The 6450-nt window shown below is 33.5% G+C and overlaps 1 non-coding gene across 1 annotated transcript; it reads left to right on the forward strand.

Annotated features, from left to right (window-relative positions):
* The first annotated feature begins 631 nt into the window (after positions 1–631).
* Trnan-guu (transfer RNA asparagine (anticodon GUU)) lies at positions 632–704 on the forward strand. Its single transcript has one exon. It is a non-coding gene; the product is annotated as a tRNA-Asn (tRNA).
* Positions 705–6450: the final 5746 nt, after the last annotated feature.

Here is a 6450-nt window from a genome sequence, read left to right on the forward strand (position 1 = left end):
TTTATATATATTTTTTTCTTTAATATGTGTCAATTTCAGTCATCGTTTTGATAAAATAAAAACAAAATGAGCTATTTATCCGCGGTTTCACCTGCATCCCGAGGGAAGTTCTTCCCGTACCCGGATAAAATATAGCCTATTTTATTCGGGGATAGTGTAGCTTTCCAATAGTGAAGGAATATTTCAAACTAGCTTCTGCCAGCGGTTCACCCGCATCTCGTGAAAACCTCTGCACGAACCCGGATAAAAAGTAGCCTATAGCCTTCCTCGATAAATGGGCTATCTAACACCGAAAGAATTTTTCAAATCGGACCAGTAGTTCCTGAGATTAGCGCGTTCAAACAAACGAACTCTTCAGCTTTATAATATTAGTATAGATAGGTTTTGTGATACGGATACTTTATGGTACAAACAAACGAAAAAAATCTATTTCAGTCAGCGATGTCTTATCGCAATTTCATACACTTTTCGTGGAAAATACCTAATACTTTCTAACAGTATTTTATCGGTTTTTGATATATGTATATTTTATAGCCATGTATTTACACATGAGCTACTTATTGTACAACTCAAGCGTTAAGTCTTATGTGCTAACATTCATGTAATATTGAATTTCAGTTTCTGAAATCACGCCTCCGTGGCGCAATGGCTAGCGCGTTCGGCTGTTAACCGAAAGGTTGGTGGTTCGAGCCCACCCGGGGGCGATTCTTTTAGCATTCGATATTTTCAGAGCGTGCTATGTCATGAAAATTGATATTACAAATTGATAGTACAAATACCAAATACCAATCTATCTACCACTTGCTAGTTTTCTTTACTCGACTGCGAAGATAGAGACAAAAAATATTTTCTTTTTTATTATGTGGCCGTTTCCCAATTATCTAGGTTATGTAACTATTCAATTACTTTAATTTTATTATCTTTTTGCCTTTAAGCGTTTCTTCAATAGAGGTAAATACATAATTAATAACGGGGAGAGGAATAACTTTACTAATTATGATTTTTATTTTTCAGTAAATATAAACTTTACTTTCATTATTTTCGGGTCTAATTAATAATCGCGGATTAAAGTTATACCAGGATTAAGAAAGGAATAACCATACATTTTCAAAGGTTTGAAGTTGGGCTAAGTTGATTCCGTTATTATTAATAGAAGAATGAAAGGTTTATAATCTACTAGGTATTACTTGCAACTTCATCCATGTCCCAAAGCACCTACATCAAGCAGTCGGGTAAAAAGTAGCCTATCTCCGTTTTCAGGGTACCTACCACGGGTGAAAAATTTCATCAAAAAATTTCAATCGCTGTTGCAATTCAATGTGGAATCGTAACAAAGAAAATAACTCACTTTCCTTTTGGGTTTTTAATAAAACTAACGTTAATAGTGGTAAGTTTAAAAGAAACTGGCATACAGACTTGGTTATATTTTTAACAAAATAAAAAAATACGTATTGGAAATTCATAATTTTCTGCTATATGTAGGTATTTTTTCTTTACCAACTCTAAAAAAATATGAATGTCGAAATGGTATAATGTTTCTTGCCTGATCCATTTTCAAACCACTTTCCCTTGAGTAAAACAAAATTGACAACCTCCTCTTTTTCTAGAAGTCGGTTAAAAATCACAGCCCCACTCGCGCTTAACACCGTCATAAGTCACCCCTGTAACAGGGCGGCATAGAAGCATCGGGTTCATTGACCTGCAGGGGTAGTTCCACCCCGGCTAGACGGTGTATTTATAGCTACATCGATCTGCGAGCAGGGGGTTGGCCCGGGTTCGGTTCCCGGGTAAAGTTGTAGATGGCGTTTGTTTCAGAGGTTGGGTGGATTTTGAGGCATGTCCATGGAGTTCGAACGTCTAAATTGTTGGTGTACCACAGTTAAGAGTACCTGAGTACATGTTACAAATGTATGTACCTATGTATTTGAAAAAAAAAACTTCAAATAATAATTTCAAAAATTACTGAAAAGCAAATAATAGTCAAATAGTCAAAATAAATAATAGTAAAAGAAATATTAGTCGAAAACTTCTCGTCGCAGAATAAGACCCTTTTAAAAAAAATCTCAAAATGAATGTTTATATTTTTTATTATATTCGTTGAAAAATACCACAATAAATGTTTTACAGGACAATTATTTTTTCAGTCCACAACCATCCACGCATCACCACTGATCGATGGGTGAAAAATATATAAATAAATCATAGTTACAGACAAACAAATCGATAACATTAAATATACAATATAGATATATGTAATGTCAAATACGTACTACGTGTACGTACTTGTAACTTACAAGAGCAGTTTGATCCTACGATGTATCTTCGGATATTTGTTTTATTTTATTTTTTATTTGTGTTACAAAAAAAAGGTTCTCCTTTTTCCAAAAGGTTAATAGCTTTTTAACATTTTCATTTCTGATCCTAAATAAACAAAGTCCAAAAAATATTTCATATAAGAGGTTTTATTTAAAGTTTGTTGGAGAATTCTGAAAGACTCGGAAACTGAAAAAAAAAATACATATTAGGCTCATTTTATCATATCCTAGGAAACCTTTACCTAGTATATTTCCCAATTATAATCATAATCATCAGCCTTTTTATCGTCCCACTGCTGGGCTGCGGCCTTCTCTCACACAGAGAAAGAAGAATTGAGCGTCAATCACCACGCTTGCTTAGGTACCTATACATATTATTTAATTATTGTTAAATTATACATATTTTAGCACTCATTCCTATTAATTGTCTGTGTAGTTGTTGGACTAGACACAAAGTCTAGTTTAAAAATATTATTCATGACTTGTCAAAGTCACGAAAATTGTTGGAAAAATCTTTTTTTTAGAACAAGCAGACAGACAGGTCATCACAATGTTTTGAATTTGTAAATGAAACGAGACAGAATGACACATTTTAAAATAGGTAGGCATAGTTTAACCTACATTTAAATATCAGACTAGTTTCTAACTATAACGCTAGAATTGCTCATTATTTATCTAAATACTAGCTTTCCGCCCGCGGCTTCGCCCGCGTGGAATTCGGTTATATTGCGGTATAAATCACAACTATAAGAAAACTTCTCATTCCCACGGAAAAATCTAAGAAGCGCGATGTAACGCTGGATACGATTAGTTGTTAAACCAAAACTGAATGGTACACTATATTATACGATTTCCCTTGTGGAGCAAAAACATGCAGATTTTGGGTACTGGAAACCCGGGAACACGCTACATAGAGCTGACCATGCGAAAAACAATGTTTTTCAAAAACAGTTTAGACGATTAAACAAATTGTACATCATCCCTCGGGAACTCCTCATTTTCGGGGATTCATTATCGTATCATTTAGCTTCTAAATTTACATGTTTATATTCGTTTGCAATATATTACCTTGTTTTAAACGACACACAGTGCCATCTACAATCCATCCATCAAGCAAACAATATTTTTGTTTTCCCTCGGGAATATCTATTTTTTTCGGGATAAAAAGTACCCTATTATTTAATCCGGACTTCTAACTTTACGTCTGCAAAATTTCAAAGCAATCGGTTCAGTAGTTACGGCGTGAAAGCGGAACAAACAAACAAACAAACAAACTCACTTTCCGATTTATAATATTAGTAAGGATATTAGTAAGGATTTTCTACAACTTCGCTCTTTGCTCTCACTATGTCCGCAATTTTGAAAATTAAACATATGTTTATATAAACATTCGAATTGAGAACCTAGGGTAGACCTCCCTATACATATGATACTAGCTTTCGCCCGTAGTTTCACCCGCCTCCCTATCAAACTGCTTCCTGCACATGGATAAAAAGTGCCTAATGTTATTGTAATACTTATTTATAAGTTAAATTAGATAAGCACTTTTTAACGTCAAAATCATATTATCTTCGGACTTATCCACCGATATATCTAGCAGTTTCAACAGCAAACTAGAGTTGTAACTTCGTCGGTTCTTGATCATCTATTTAACGTTATTAATATCGAAAATTTTGAACGTCTGGAGTTATGAGATGTGATCTTACATTTAGTTTGGGAGTGCTTTAACCGTTTAGATAGATAGATTTAACAAAATATATATATTTTTTTATATTACTGGGGATGTTTTTTTGGTATTTATTTTATATCGACGTTATTTATATTATTAAACATTATTATATAATTAGGTATCGTCTTTACATGAGTGACCTTTTTGACACATCCTTATCGATGAAAATTCGTCTACTCGTATTTGAGTTTCTTGCGAATACAGAAAGTATTTTTCTCTGTTTTAGCTATTATAATTATTTGTAAGTAGGTAATAATTATTCTGCTGTATTACTGCAAAGTTTCAGTAGATTTTCTGTGACCACCCCATTTTCGTTAATAATATAATTTCGGTAATAATTGTTTAAAAATAAATAAATGGAGATAGTTAATATTTATATTTTACTATAATTATTAAATAAACAGTAAAACCACGGACTTCACAGCTGAAGATTCTTCCTTTGTTAGAAATAATGACCAAGGTCACAAAAATATTTGCATTTGACCTACTTCTGAAATGATGGAACCCAGAAACAACTGTAGAACAGGGCTATAACATTACCATAGCAAAAAGATGTGCCCATTGAGGTTTTTATCACAAAAATGTTTGCACATCAAAATACATAATCATGACGCCATGCTTGTATATTCTTGTTTAATTTTTAGGGTTCCATCTGGTAGCGGGAATTTTTTTTTTTTTTTTTTGGATATTTTAGTTAAGTTAACATTCGATATCTAAGTGTGATTATTGTTCGCGGTTAAGGTGTATCATAAAGCAATGTTTGATGTATCTTAGTTTTACTCCGAAAGTTGTTACATTGTAAATGTAATCCTATATACTTTTTATGTACCTATAACAATATATTGGATTAAACTCTTTTTCCACAGAATGGCTAAGAAACGGGGTTCATGTTTTTCGTGTTGGAAAGCGCGTTTTATACTGGTCCAGGCTGTCATTTCACTGTTAATATTTTCAAAATAAAACTTTATATATTTATTAGAGAGAATGATCAATATGACAGCTTTCCTCCCAAATTCTATGACAGAAGTTATTTTGTAAAATTGTCTTTTTTTTAACGGCGCCAAAATCATCAAATGACCCCTCCCGCTGTGGGTTAGCAGCGGTGAGGGAGTGTCAGACTCTTACTGACTAAAAATCGTCGTGTTCCGTCGTAGGCCTTTTATGTACCAGGGCCGCGGTAATTTGATGAAACTCTTGTAACTAAATTCCTAATACGGAATCCTAATGAAAAACCACCGACACACACTTGACCGATTCCTTTTGTCATCCTAAGGGTCGGGCCGCACTTGAATAATATAACATTTTTGTATTCTCGAACATGAAATCACTTTTACCAGTAACTATGGCAGTTTGTATTCAAATATACCTATTTCTCGATGTTCGGAAACAAATACCATGGAAGGACTGGCGCATATTCACGACTTTCTGACATGTGCTACCGCAAACTTTTCTGTCTGACCGCTGGTGATTTCTTGCATTTTAAATCCTAGGGCGCTGTGCAAAGAAAACCTTTTATAAATTTAACCTTGTAGGATAGCATAATATCTTTTATTTGAGGTCATTAGGGCAAAGCAAGACAGTGTTTTTTTGAATAACCGAAGCTAATGAATTGCAAATCGGTAAAGGCATCTGTGAGTAATCGGTAAACATACAAATAAAAGAACCCGATGAATTGAGATCCTCCTCCTTTTTGGGAGGTCGGTTAAAAAAGGCGGGCGGAATTTGAAGCGCGTAAAAATACCGTCTACACACAATGCTGTTGTTTTTTTTAAATATAAATTAATTGAAATGCCTTGGACTATACGCGATTTCAATTTATTTACCTCACTTACAAAGCCATATACCAGAGCCATGTACCACATATTTACATTTATCTCAGCTAAACATGTAGTGCTATGAATTATATCGAATACCACTGTACACCATATTTGACGCAAATAAAATAAATCATATCCTAATAAAAAAAAAGTAAATACATCCTATTTTAAGATAAGCGACGCGACTAAAAGTCTTAGCAAAAAGTCGTCAACTGGCGCCCAACTTACAACTCCATGGAATGAGTTGTACTGATACCTTCATTCAGGAAATTGAGTTTCGCTGGAGTTGCGTTAAACACGACTGTCGCTTGTTTTATTTATGAAGTACTGTTTCTGCTGAGACTGGTTTTAAGTAGTGGGATGATGGTTGTACATTACGGTTGGCATACCTACTTTATCTACCTATTGTATTGCCTACTAAATAAAAGAACTTGACAATACTTGTATGGTAGTTCATTTATTAATTTCTCAGCATATTATTTACATTTTTAAATATTAAATTATAAAAATAAAAAAAACCTTTAAAAAATATAAAAATACTTGTATTATTATTATTCTTTATTGCACACATATATACATTTTGACACAC

This window comes from Helicoverpa armigera, chromosome 27 (genome assembly GCF_030705265.1).
Source record: "Helicoverpa armigera isolate CAAS_96S chromosome 27, ASM3070526v1, whole genome shotgun sequence".
NCBI classification, from domain to species: domain Eukaryota; kingdom Metazoa; phylum Arthropoda; class Insecta; order Lepidoptera; family Noctuidae; genus Helicoverpa; species Helicoverpa armigera.